This window comes from Oncorhynchus mykiss, chromosome 16 (genome assembly GCF_057628025.1).
Source record: "Oncorhynchus mykiss isolate SJ-2025 chromosome 16, ASM5762802v1, whole genome shotgun sequence".
NCBI lineage: Eukaryota > Metazoa > Chordata > Actinopteri > Salmoniformes > Salmonidae > Oncorhynchus > Oncorhynchus mykiss.
In genome coordinates, this window is record NC_143037.1 from 13,873,832 (window position 1) to 13,888,852 (window position 15,021).

Consider the following 15,021-nt stretch of genomic DNA (forward strand, 5'->3'; position numbering starts at 1 on the left):
GCACTCCACCAATCAGGCCTTTATGGTAGAGTGGCCAGACGGAAGCCGCTCTAAAGGCACCTAATGGACTCTCAGACCATGAGAAACAAGATTGTGGTCTGATGACACCAAGATTGAACTCTTTGGCCTGAATGCCAAGTGTCGCGTCTGGAGGAAACTTGGCACCATCCCTACTGTGAAGCATGGTTGTGGCAGCATCATGTTGTAGGGATGTTTTTCAGCGGCAGGGACAGGGAGACTCATCAGGATCAAGGGAAAGATGAACGGAGCAAAGTACAGAGAGATCCTTGATGAAAACCTTCTTCAAAGCGCTCAGGACCTCAGACTGGGGTGAATGTTCACATTCCAATAGGACAATAACCCTAAGCACACAGCCAAGACAACATAGGAGTGGCTTCAGGACAAGTCTCTAAATGTCCTTGAGTGGCCCAGCCAGAGCCCGGACTTGAACCTGATCGAACATCTCTGGAGAAACCTGACAATAGCTTTGCAGTGACGCTCTCCATCCAACCTGACAGAGCTTGAGAGGATCTGCAGAGAAGAATGGGAGAAACTCCCCAAATACAGGTGTGCCAAGCTTGTAGCGTCATACCCAAGAAGACTCGAGGCCGTAATCGCTGCCAAAGGTGCTTCAACAAAGTACTGAGTAAAAGGTCTGAATACTTACATAAATGTGGTATTTCAGTTTTTTATTTTTATTTAAAAACTTTTTTTGCTTTGTCATTATGGGGATTTGTGTGTGTATATTGATGAGGAAATATTTTTTTTAAATCCAATTTAAAATAAGGCTGTAACGTAACAGAATGTGGAAAAAGAATGCACTGTGTATACCTTGCCCTCAGGACTAAAAATATGCATATTGTTGCCAGCTGGCAATGGCCTTTGTCAACAGCAAGTAGCTAAAGCTAGCAAGCAAAATTACTGGCTATTAAATTTGGGCTAACGTTACCAGAGTCAAAGTATTTTTTTAAATTTCACCTTTATTTAACCAGGTAGGCAAGTTGAGAACAAGTTCTCATTTACAATTGCGACCTGGCCAAGATAAAGAAAAGCAGTTTGACACATACAAGAACACAGAGTTACACATGGAGTAAAACAAACATATAGTCAATAATACAGTAGAAAAATATTTCTATATACGATGTGAGCAAATGAAGTGAGAGAAGGGAGGTAAAGGCAAAAAAAAGGCCATGGTGGCGAAGTAAATACAATATAGCAAGTAAAACACTGGAATGGTAGATTTGCAGTAGAAGAATGTGCAGAGTAGAAATAGAAATAATGGGGTGCAAAGGAGCAAAATAAATAAATACAGTAGGGGAAGAGGTAGTTGTTTGGGCTAAATTATAGATGGGCTATGTATAGGTGCAGTAATATGTGAGCTGCTCTGACAGCTGATGCTTAAAGATAGTGAGGGAGATAAGTGTTTCCAGTTTCAGAGATATACCTGCTGGAGCGCGTGCTACAGGCGGGTGCTGCTATGGTGACTTGTGAGTTGAGATAAGGGGGGACTTTACCTAGCAGGGTCTTGTAGATGACCTGGAGCCAGTGGGTTTGGAGACGAGTATGAAGCGAGGGCCAGCCAACGAGAGCGTACAGGTCGCAGTGGTGGGTAGTATATGGGGCTTTGGTGACAATTAGGATGGCGCTGTGATAGACTGCATCCAATTTATTGAGTAGGGTATTGGAGGCTATTTTGTAAATGACATCGCCGAAGTCGAGGATCTGTAGGATGGTCAGTTTTACGAGGATATGTTTGGCAGCATGAGTTTTTTAATTTTTTTATTTTACCTTTATTTAACCAGGTAGGCAAGTTGAGAACAAGTTCTCATTTACAATTGCGACCTGGCCAAGATAAAGCAAAGCAGTTCGACAGATACAACGACACATGGAGTAAAACAAACATACAGTCAATAATACAGTATAAACAAGTCTATATACAATGTGAGCAAATGAGGTGAGAAGGGAGGTAAAGGCAAAAAAGGCCATGGTGGCAAAGTAAATACAATATAGCAAGTAAAACACTGGAATGGTAGTTTTGCAATGGAAGAATGTGCAAAGTAGAAATAAAAATAATGGGGTGCAAAGGAGCAAAATAAATAAATACATTAAATACAGTTGGGAAAGAGGTAGTTGTTTGGGCTAAATTATAGGTGGGCTATGTACAGGTGCAGTAATCTGTGAGCTGCTCTGACAGTTGGTGCTTAAAGCTAGTGAGAGAGATAAGTGTTTCCAGTTTCAGAGATTTTTGTAGTTCGTTCCAGTCATTGGCAGCGGAGAACTGGAAGGAGAGGCGGCCAAAGAAAGAATTGGTTTTGGGGGTGACTAGTGAGATATACCTGCTGGAGCGTGTGCTACAGGTGGGAGATGCTATGGTGACCAGCGAGCTGAGATAAGGGGGGACTTTACCTAGCAGGGTCTTGTAGATGACATGGAGCCAGTGGGTTTGGCGACGAGTATGAAGCGAGGGCCAGCCAACGAGAGCGTACAGGTCGCAATGGTGGGTAGTATATGGGGCTTTGGTGACAAAAAGGATTGCACTGTGATAGACTGCATCCAATTTGTTGAGTAGGGTTTTGGAGGATAATTTGTAAATGACATCGCCAAAGTCAAGGATTGGTAGGATGGTCAGTTTTACAAGGGTATGTTTGGCAGCATGAGTGAAGGATGCTTTGTTGCGAAATAGGAAGCCAATTCTAGATTTAACTTTGGATTGGAGATGTTTGATATGGGTCTGGAAGGAGAGTTTACAGTCTAACCAGACACCTAAGTATTTGTAGTTGTCCACGTATTCTAAGTCAGAGCCGTCCAGAGTAGTGATGTTGGACAGGCGGGTAGGTGCAGGTAGCGATCGGTTGAAGAGCATGCATTTAGTTTTACTTGTATTTAAGAGCAATTGGAGGCCACGGAAGGAGAGTTGTATGGCATTGAAGCTTGCCTGGAGGGTTGTTAACACAGTGTCCAAAGAAGGGCCGGAAGTATACAGAATGGTGTCGTCTGCGTAGAGGTGGATCAGAGACTCACCAGCAGCAAGCGCGACCTCATTGATGTATACAGAGAAGAGAGTCGGTCCAAGAATTGAACCCTGTGGCACCCCCATAGAGACTGCCAGAGGTCCGGACAGCAGACCCTCCGATTTGACACACTGAACTCTATCAGAGAAGTAGTTGGTGAACCAGGCGAGGCAATCATTTGAGAAACGAAGGCTGTCGAGTCTGCCGATGAGGATGTGGTGATTGACAGAGTCGAAAGCCTTGGCCAGATCAATGAATACGGCTGCACAGTAATGTTTCTTATCGATGGCGGTTAAGATATCGTTTAGGACCTTGAGCGTGGCTGAGGTGCACCCATGACCAGCTCTGAAACCAGATTGCATAGCAGAGAAGGTATGGTGAGATTCGAAATGGTCGGTAATCTGTTTGTTGACTTGGCTTTCGAAGACCTTAGAAAAGCATGGTAGGATAGATATAGGTCTGTAGCAGTTTGGGTCAAGAGTGTCCCCCCCTTTGAAGAGGGGGATGACTGCAGCTGCTTTCCAATCTTTGGGAATCTCAGACGACACGAAAGAGAGGTTGAACAGGCTAGTAATAGGGGTGGCAACAATTTCGGCAGATAATTTTAGAAAGAAAGGGTCCAGATTGTCTAGCCCGGCTGATTTGTAGGGGTCCAGATTTTGCAGCTCTTTCAGAACATCAGCTGAATGGATTTGGGAGAAGGAGAAATGGGGAAGGCTTGGGCGAGTTGCTGTTGGGGGTGCAGTGCTGTTGACCGGAGTAGGAGTAGCCAGGTGGAAAGCATGGCCAGCCGTAGAAAAATGCTTATTGAAATTCTCAATTATGGTGGATTTATCAGTGGTGACAGTGTTTCCTATCTTCAGTGCAGTGGGCAGCTGGGAGGAGGTGTTCTTATTCTCCATGGACTTTACAGTGTCCCAGAACTTTTTTGAGTTAGTGTTGCAGGAAGCAAATTTCTGCTTGAAAAAGCTAGCCTTGGCTTTTCTAACTGCCTGTGTATAATGGTTTCTAGCTTCCCTGAACAGCTGCATATCACGGGGGCTGTTCGATGCTAATGCAGAACGCCATAGGATGTTTTTGTGTTGGTTAAGGGCAGTCAGGTCTGGGGAGAACCAAGGGCTATATCTGTTCCTGGTTCTAAATTTCTTGAATGGGGCATGTTTATTTAAGATGGTTAGGAAGGCGTTTTAAAAAAAATATCCAGGCATCCTCTACTGACAGGATGAGATCGATATCCTTCCAGGATACCCCGGCCAGGTCGATTAGAAAGGCCTGCTCGCTGAAGTGTTTCAGGGAGCGTTTTACAGTGATGAGTGGAGGTCGTTTGACCGCTGACCCATTACGGATGCAGGCAATGAGGCAGTGATCGCTGAGATCTTGGTTGAAGACAGCAGAGGTGTATTTAGAGGGGAAGTTGGTTAGGATGATATTTATGAGGGTGCCCGTGTTTAAGGCTTTGGGGAGGTACCTGGTAGGTTCATTGATAATTTGTGTGAGATTGAGGGCATCAAGTTTAGATTGTAGGATGGCTGGGGTGTTAAGCATGTTCCAGTTTAGGTCACCTAGCAGCACAAGCTCTGAAGATAGATGGGGGGCAATCAGTTCCAGAGCACAGCTGGGGGCAGAGGGTGGTCTATAGCAGGTGGCAACGGTGAGAGACTTGTTTTTAGAGAGTTGGATTTTTAAAAGTAGAAGTTCAAATGGTTTGGGTACAGACCTGGATAGTAGGACAGAACTCTGCAGGCTATCTCTGCAGTAGATTGCAACACCGCCCCCAAGTAAAGAGAGAATGCTAGCTACTTTCTCCCCAAATGATCAAATCCTTCCTATATCTCAAATTTAGTTACTGATATAATGACACAATTTACAGAACAGCATCAGAACCAATTCAGCCCCACATCCTGACCTTCACAATTGCAGATGTCGGTATCACTGCAATGCATCCCTGGTCTGATGTTTCCTCCAGTCTCCTTAGATGGACATTTGATAAAGCTGACCTTACAATCAGTGACATACAGTGCATTTGGAAAACATTCAGACCCCTTGACTTTTTCCACATTTTGTTATGTTACAGCCTTATTCTAATATGTATATATGTTTTAATTCCACATCAATCAATAGGGCTTCCGAGTGGTGCAGTGATCTAAGGCACTGTATCTCAGTGCAAGAGGCGTCACTACAGTCCCTGGTTTGAATCCAGGCAGAATCACATCCGGCCGTGATCGGGAGTCTCATAGGGCGGCGCACAATTGGCCCAGCATCGTTCGGGTTTGGCCAGGGTTGGCCATTATTGTAAATAATTTGTTCTTAGCTGACTTTCCTAGTTAAAGAAATGTAAAATAAAATCTACACACAATACACCATAATGACAAAGCAAAAACAGGTTTTTAGAAATGTAAGTATTCAGACATTTTACTCAGTACTTTGTTGAATCACCTTTGGCAGCGATTACTGCCTTGAGTCTTCTTGGGTAGGACGCTACCAGCTTGGCACACCTGTATTTGGGGAGTTTCTCCTATTCTTCTCTTCAGATCCTCTCAAGCTCTGTCAGATTGGATGGGGAGACTCGCTGCACAGCTATTTTCAGGTCTCTTCAGAGATGTTAGATTGGGTTCAAATCTGGGCTCTGGCTAGGCCTCTCAAGAACATTCAGAGACTTCTCCCAAAGTGCTTAGAGTAATGTCCTGTTGGAAGGTAAACCTTCACCCCAAATCAAATTGTATTTGTCACATGCGCCAAATACAACAGGTGTTCAGTGAAATGCTTACTTACAAGCCCTTAACCAACAATGCAGTTTTAAGAAAAACCTTTTTTTAAGTAAGAGGTAAGAATAACAAATAATTAAAGAGCAGCAGCAAATAACAATAGCGGAGCTATATACAGGGGGTACCGGTGTCGAGGTAATTGAGGTAATATGTACATGTAGAGTTATTAAAGTGACTATGCATAGATAATAAGAGAGTAGCAGCAGCGCATAATTGGGGGGGGGGGGGGGGGGTAGACATTTGATTAGATGTTCAGGAGTCTTATGGCTTGGGGGTAGAAGCTGTTTAGAAACCTCTTGGATCTAGACTTGGCGCTCCGGTACCGCTTGCCGTGTGGTAGCAGAGAGAACAGTCTATGACTAGGGTGGCTGGAGTCGCTGAAAATATTTTGGGCCTTCCTCTGATACGGCGTGGTATAGAGGTCCTGGATGGCAGAAAGCTTGGCCCAGGTGATGTACTGGGCCGTACGCACTACCCTCTGTAGTGCCTTGCGTTCGAAGGCCGAGCAGTTGCCATACCAGGCAGTAATGCAACTCGAACGGTACAGCTGTAAAACCTTTTGAGGATCTGAGGACCCATACCAAATATTTTCAGTGTCCTGAGGGGGAATAGGTTTTGTCATGCACTTTTCACAACTGTCTTGGTGTGCTTTTACCATGTTGATTTGTTGGTGATGTAGACGCCAAGGAACTTGAAGGTCTCAACCTGCCCCACTACAGCCCCGTTGATGAGAATGGGGGCGTGCGCGGTCCTCATTTTCCTGTAGTCGACAATCATCTCCTTTGTCTTGATCACGTTAAGGGAGAGGTTTTTGTCCTTGCACCATACAGTCAGGTCTCTGACCACCTCCCTATAGGCTTTCTCATCGTTGTCGGTGATCGGCAAACTGAATGATGGTGTTGGAGTTGTGCCTGGCCCTGCAGTCATGAGTGAACAGGGATTACAGGAGGGGCCTGAGCACGCACCCCTGAGGGGACACTGGGTTGAGGATCAGCGTGGCTGATGTGTTGTTTTTTAATTATTTTATTACCTTTAACTGAATAAGCAAGTCAGTTAAATTCTTATTTACAATTGATGGCCTGGAACAGTGGGTTAACTGCCTTGTTCAGGGGCAGGACAACAGCTTTTTATCTTGTCAGCTCGGGGATTTGATTCACCAACCTTTCGTTTACTGGCCCAACGCTCTAACCACTAGGCTACCTGCGAGGTGGCCCGTCAGGAAGTCCAGGATCCAGTTGCAGAAGGAAGTGTTTAGTTACAGGGTCCTTAGCTTAGTGATGAGCTTTGAGGGCACTACGGCGTTGAATGCTGAGCTGTAGTTGATGAATAGCATTCTCACGTAGGTGTTCCTTTTGTCCAGGTGTGGGAGTGTGGAGTGCAATAGAGATTGCATCATCTGTGGATCTGTTGGGGCGGTATGCAAATTGGAGTGGGTCTAGGGTTTCTCGGATAATGGTGTTGATGTGAGCCATGACCAGCCTTTCAACAGATTTCATGGCTACAGGCGTGAGTGCCTCAGGTCGGTAGTCATTTAGGTAGATTATCTTAGTGTTCTTGGGCCCAGTGACTATGGTGGTCTGCTTGAAACATGTTGGTATTACAGATTCAGACAGGGAGAGGTTGAAAATGTCAGTGCTAGTTGGTCAGCGCATGCTCAGAGTACATGTCCTGGTAATCCGTCTGGCCCTGCGGCCTTGTGAATCTTGACCTGTTTAAAGGTCTTACTCTCATCGGCTTGCTGAGAGTGTGATCACACAGTTGTCCGGAACAGCTGATGCTCTCATGCATGTTTCAGTGTTACTTGCCTCGAAGCGAGCATAGAAGTTATTTAACTTGTCTGGGAGCATAGAAGTTATTTAGCTTGTCTGGTAGACTAGTGTCACTGGGCAGCTCTCGGTTGTGCTTCTCCTTGTGGTCTGTAATAGTTGGCAAGCCCTGCCACATCCGACGAGCGCCGGAGCCGGTGTAGTACGATTCGATCTTAGTCCTCTATTGATGCTTTGCCTGTTTGATGGTTCGTCAGAGGGCATAGCGGGATTTCTTATAAGCTTCCTGGTTAGAGTCACCCTCCTTGAAGGCGGCAGCTCTACCCTTTAGCTCAGTGCAGATATTGCCTGTAATCCATGGCTTCTGGTTGGGGTATGTATGTACAGTCACTGTGGGGACGACGTCGTCCATGCACTTATTGAGGAGGCCAGTGATTGATGTTGTGTACTCCTCAATGCCATCGGAAGAATCCCGGAACATATTCCAGTTTGAGGTCCTGAGCGGTCTGGAGCAGGTTTTCGTCTAGGATCTCTCTGTACTTTGCTCCGTTCATCTTTGCCTCGACCCTGACTGGTCTCCCAGGCCCTGCCGCTGAAAAACATCCCCACAGCATGATGCTGCTACCACCATGCTTCACCTTAGGGATGGTGCCAGTTTCCTCCAGACATGACACTTGGCAGTGAGACCAAATATTTTCAATCATGGTTTCATCAGATCATAGAATCTTGTTTCTCATGGTCTGTGAGTCCATTAGGTGCCTTTTGGCAAGCTCCAAGCGTGCTGTCATGTACCTTTTACTGAGGAGAGGCATCTGTCTGGCCACTCTACCAAAAAGGCCTGATTGGTGGAGTGCTGCAGAGATGGTTGTCCTTCTGGAAGGTTCTCCCATCTTCACAGAGGAACTCTGGCTCTCTGTCAGAGTGACCATCTATCTGGTCCTTGGTCACCTCCCTGACTAAGGCCCTTTTCCGCCGATTGCTCAGAGCGGCTGGGCAGCCAGCTCTAGGAAGTCTTGGTGGTTCCAAACTTCTTCCATTTATGAATGATGGAGGCCACTGTGTTCTTGGGGACCTTCAATTCTGCAGAAATGTTTTGCTACACTTCCCCTGATCTGTACCTCGACATAATCCTGTCTCAGAGCTCTACGAACAATTCCTTCGACCTCATGGCTTGGTTTTTGCTCTGACATGCGCTGTCAACTGTGGGACCTTATATAGACAGGTGTGTGCCTTTCCAAATCATGTCCTATCAATTACATTTACCACAGGTGGACTCCAATCAAGTTGTAGAAAAATCTCAAGGATGATCAATGGGAACAGGATGCACCTGAGCTCAATTTCAAGTCTCATAGCAAAGGGTCTGAATACTTATGTAAATATGGTATTTCTGTTTTTTATTTGTAATGAATTTGCTACATTTCTAAAAAACTGTTTTTGTTTTGTCATTATGGGGTATTGTCTTTAGATTGATGAGGAAGTTTTTTCATTTAACCCATTTTACAGTAAGGCTATAACGTAACAAAATGTGGAAAAGGGGAAGTGATCTGAATACTTTCCGAATGCACTGTATATTCCTCTATGCATTCTCAGATTTTTTTGACATAGTGGGCTTCTTCCAAAACAATTCATATTTCAGTAGCCACCTTTTCTGTAGATTTACCTGTTCTTGATTGCTAAACAATCAATTATAGGCCTACTGTTAGTGAGGCCCGCACAAGCAATATGGCATGATGACAGAGAGAAAACCCTTCTTGCAGGTCCATAGAGGCGGAGGGTATGGCTCCGACTTCAGTGATGGTGAGGGCCAGGGAGAGACATCTCAAAGTGGAGTGAAAAGGAAGAGTTTGTTGTTTATTCCGTTCATCTCTTATACAGTTCACCATTGAAAATCCATTACCGGGAGTCAAGGACATACATTTGTAGGCCCATCTACTGTATCAACAAACAGCTCTTGTCAGACGTCATTCAGAGCTCTACCTTTAGATGGCGATAAAGGCCAAGACATGTTTACTTTGACACTGTTGTCAGGGGTTGGCAAACCTGCTCTTGTTATACCAAAAGGCAGGCACGTAAGATTTTTAGTTTACCTCTTTGGATTTTGACTGGGGAGAGGAGGGTGAAATGTAGCAACCACAGATTAATTAGTATGCTTAGTTGGTGAGTTGATTTGTAGAATTAGGTGGGGTACCTGGTTAAAAAAAACTACCTGCAGCATCCCAATATCAAAGTTCACCACTTCTGGTTAACATTAATCTTGGAAACCGAGAACATAAATCTTGCATAATTGCGTCAGGTTCTGGGGGAGATGTATGAAAAAATATATTAACAAGACTAGTGAAGTCTCTACCCCCTAAACGGAAACTCTCAGCCAAGCATGGACCAAATGCCTCCTCCCCTTCAGAAATGTAACATTTACGAACACCTGCCAAATCGTGATTTACCAAATGATTAGTGACCAAAAATCTGTGCGCCATAACCAAGTTCCTCGTTAGTCGCTGCATCCCACAGTCTGTTGACGAACACTGCGATACCGTCCAATGTTACATGGATGTATGTCCACGACAGATTCGGTTAACATGTTCTTGTCTCAAATCACAAACCCAACTTACGCTGTGAAAATAATCACCAGAGAAATGTATATCCTTACAACAAAAATATCCATCTTCCTGTTACTCAGGAAGTAACTACACAAATAGACCTTCAATTATCCACTTGTAATTAATTTAAGGTCCAATGCAGCTGTTTTTTTTATCTCAATATTAAATCATGTCTGGGTAGAAAGTAAGTACCTTACCGTGATTGTTTTCAATTAAAATGGTCAAGAAGAAACAAAAATGGCATTGTCTCATGCAAGATTTTTGCCAGGACTGTCTACAAGATGTCCGGAAACTACAGTGCCTTGCGAAAGTATTCGGCCCCCTTGAACTTTGCGACCTTTTGCCACATTTCAGGCTTCAAACATAAAGATATAAAACTGTATTTTTTTGTGAAGAATCAACAACAAGTGGGACACAATCAGGAAGTGGAACGACATTTATTGGATATTTCAAACTTTTTTAACAAATCAAAAACTGAAAAATTGGGCGTGCAAAATTATTCAGCCCCCTTAAGTTAATACTTTGTAGCGCCACCTTTTGCTGCGATTACAGCTGTAAGTCGCTTGGGGTATGTCTCTATCAGTTTTGCACATCGAGAGACTGACATTTTTTCCCATTCCTCCTTGCAAAACAGCTCGAGCTCTGAGGTTGGATGGAGAGCATTTGTGAACAGCAGTTTTCAGTTATTTCCACAGATTCTCGAATGGATTCAGGTCTGGACTTTGACTTGGCCATTCTAACACCTGGATATGTTTATTTTTGAACCATTTCATTGTTCCATTTGCTTTATGTTTTGGATCATTGTCTTGTTGGAAGACAAATCTCCGTCCCAGTCTCAGGTCTTTTGCAGACTCCATCAGGTTTTCTTCCAGAATGGTCCTGTATTTGGCTCCATCCATCTTCCCATCAATTTTAACCATCTTCCCTGTCCCTGCTGAAGAAAAGCAGGCCCAAACCATGATGCTGCCACCACCATGTTTGACAGTGGGGATGGTGTGTTCAGCTGTGTTGCTTTTACGCCAAACATAACGTTTTGCATTGTTGCCAAAAAGTTCCATTTTGGTTTCATCTGACCAGTGCACCTTCTTCCACATGTTTGGTGTGTCTCCCAGATGGCTTGTGGCAAACTTTAAACAACACTTTTTATGGATATCTTTAAGAAATGGCTTTCTTCTTGCCACTCTTCCATAAAGGCCAGATTTGTGCAATATACGACTGATTGTTGTCCTATGGACAGAGTCTCCCACCTCAGCTGTAGATCTCTGCAGTTCATCCAGAGTGATCATGGGCCTCTTGGCTGCATCTCTGATCAGTCTTCTCCTTGTATGAGCTGAAAGTTTAGAGGGACGGTCAGGCCTTGGTAGATTTGCAGTGGTCTGATACTCCTTCCATTTCAATATTATCGCTTGCACAGTGCTCCTTGGGATGTTTAAAGCTTGGGAAATATTTTTGTATCCAAATCCGGCTTTAAACTTCTTCACAACAGTATCTCGGACCTGCCTGGTGTGTTCCTTGTTCTTCATGATGCTCTCTGCACTTTTAACGGACCTCTGAGACTATCACAGTGCAGGTGCATTTATATGGAGACTTGATTACACACAGGTGGATTGTATTTATCATCATTAGTCATTTAGGTCAACATTGGATCATTCAGAGATCCTCACTGAGCTTCTGGAGAGAGTTTGCTGCACTGAAAGTAAAGGGGCTGAATAATTTTGCACGCCCAATTTTTCATTTTTTGATTTGTTAAAAAAGTTTGAAATATCCAATAAATGTCGTTCCACTTCATGATTGTGTCCCACTTGTTGTTGATTCTTCACAAAAAAATACAGTTTTATATCTTCATGTTTGAAGCCTGAAATGTGGCAAAAGGTCGCAAAGTTCAAGGGGGCCGAATACTTTCGCAAGGCACTGTATCTGGAAACTAGCTTGGAACTCTTTCTTATTGGTCTATTAACTAATTTAATAGGCAGGCCAAAAGTCCATCTGACCAAAACAGGTCGACATTTCAGGCGGTCTTTTCAAACAACTCTTTCACTAAAAGGGCATTATCATCATTTTCACAGTATTATTCGAACCTAAAAGGGTGGTGTTATATAAAAAAACAAACATAGGAAATCACGTTTTTGACTGCACTGACCCTTTAAGTTGTTACCACTTCCAAATGTCTTCATCAGCTTTGTGGGTGATAGAGTATAAATAGAATAGGCTCATGAGAAGTGCTTTTGCGAGGTGAGAGCACTGACACACTTTAAGTAATGCATTGAACACAATGATCTATTCTTGCCGCTCTGAGAAAGCTGAATAAGCCAATATGCTGTACCTGATTAAGTCACTCTAGCTAATCCCGCCCTCGTTTACTGCCATTCTGTAGGAAGTGGTGAGGGATTTAAAGGCTGACTCAGATCATCAAGATTCACAGCCAATGGTTTTTCACTCCTCAATGGGATACAATGACCAATCCGTGACCTGGAATCAGATCAGGTCATCTACATGGTCTTTGTGTAAGAGTCAGTCGGAGGCCAGACATGTTCTCTCTCTGGCCAATGGCACGGCCATGTTGTAGCAGAGTGATTCACTAGTTTCATGCTATCGCTGTGTCACAGGTCATGTTTTTTAAGTTAGGTCATCTATTAGTATTGACCCAATTATGTGCAAAAAGCATCAGTTGCCTGTTTTGGCCATAATAGGAAGGGTTCAGTAACAATAAATTCATACTATATAAGAGGTTTTATAATCGATTCATGTTTTATTTAACATTGCCGTTGCCGAAAGGGATGATATGCCTTTTCCACCCTCATTTTGACCAGATGCTTTTGTAAGAAGGACTTTCTCTCCTCCGCTTTGTGTCTCTTGTCTTCTCTCTGGTTGATGTGTTCATGTCTGCCATCGCTCTTACTGTCTGAGCCATAGCACACTGTTTACATGCCATCTGTTTTCATACGTCTTCTGAACCAAGCATGTGTCTGTCCATCCCCATGTGCCAAGGGTCCATCCGTGTACTTTTACCATGTGACAATGCATGCTCCTTGACACCTAGTTGACACTTCAGAAATGTGTCAAACAATTCAACAGTCTGGTCAAATCATATTTAATTGGTCACATGCGCAGAATACAACAAGCCCTTAAAATGCAGTTTTTTGAAAATAACAAACAAACAAAAAGTAAGAGATAAGAGTATCAAATAATTAAAGAGCAGCAGTGAATAACAATAGCCGGGCTATGTACAGGTGGTACCGGTACAGAGTCAATGTCAATGTGCGGGGCACCGGTGTCGAGGTAATTGAGGTAATATGTACGTGTAGGTAGAGTTATTAAAGTGACTATGCATAGATAATAACCGAGTAGCAGCAGCGTTCCAGGGGGGGCAATGCAAATAGTCTGGGTAGCCATTTGATTAGCTGTTATGAGACTTATGTCTTGGGGGTAGAAGCTATTTAGGAGCCTCTTGGACCTAGACTTGGCGCTCCGGTACCGTTTGCCGTGCGGTAGCAGAGGGTCGCATACATCGCACCGGACGTCGATCCCCCGTTCGTCTACCGATTTTTCAGTGAGCTGTTGACATCAGTAAAATTGTTTTGCACTCGGTTCGCAAAGTACTCGCCGCAGGCACACATTATTGGTGTATATGTGCTATAACACCGTGGCCGCTAAACTTGTGTTTAGAGAATCCCCAGTCTGAAGGATGTGGGGGTTACGTCATGATGAGACAGGATGACATGGCATTGTAATTGCTGATGCCCTTTTGGCTTTGTGAGGTTGACAAGTGAAACTCCTTGTGTCAAATCCCTGTGTTTACTATTTTAGTGGTCTGGTCACTGGTAAACAGTCAGTGTACATGGAAAGATGTATTGATCCAGCAAGGCCAGTAGTTCACCTTGCAACGTGTCTGTCTGCACACAATTTGTTTTTGTTATGAGTTGGATACTGTCAGTTCCAAAGTCCAAAGCAATATAAACAGTTGTCAAATATTCCAATCAGAGTTTAGAATATATCTTTCAGCAGCAATGTCTTTCTTTTTATGGGACAGACACCCAATTCACAGAGTCTTGGTTCACTTAATCACTTTGCCTCAAGTTCAACATAGCATCAGCATTTGTTTTTATAAACAATATTTGTGAAATTATTTGTGACATAATCATAATTTATTTACAACATGTTTTGGGACAGCTGTTTGGTGAAGCTTCACAACATGTTTTGGAACAGCGGTTTGGCGAAGCTTCACAACATGTTTTGGAACAGCGGTTTGGTGAAGCTTCACAACATGTTTTGGAACAGCTGTTTGGCGAAGCTTCACAACATGTTTTGGAACAGCGGTTTGGTGAAGCTTCACAACATGTTTTGGGACAGCGGTTTGGTGAAGCTTCACAACATGTTTTGGGACAGCTGTTTGGTGAAGCTTCACAACATGTTTTGGGACAGCTGTTTGGTGAAGCTTTACAACATGTTTTGGAACAGCTGTTTGGTGAAGCTTTACAACATGTTTTGGGACAGCAGTTTGGTGAAGCTTTACAACATGTTTTGGGACAGCTGTTTGGCGAAGCTTCACAACATGTTTTGGAACAGCTGTTTGGTGAAGCTTTACAACATGTTTTGGGACAGCGGTTTGGTGAAGCTTCACAACATGTTTTGGGACAGCGGTTTGGTGAAGCTTCACAACATGTTTTGGAACAGCGGTTTGGTGAAGCTTTACAACATGTTTTGGAACAGAGGTTTGGTGAAGCTTCATAACATGTTTTGGGACAGCGGTTTGGTGAAGCTTTACAACATGTTTTGGGACAGCGGTTTGGTGAAGCTTCACAACATGTTTTGGGACAGCTGTTTGGTGAAGCTTCACAACATGTTTTGGAACAGCTGTTTGGCGAAGCTTTACAACATGTTT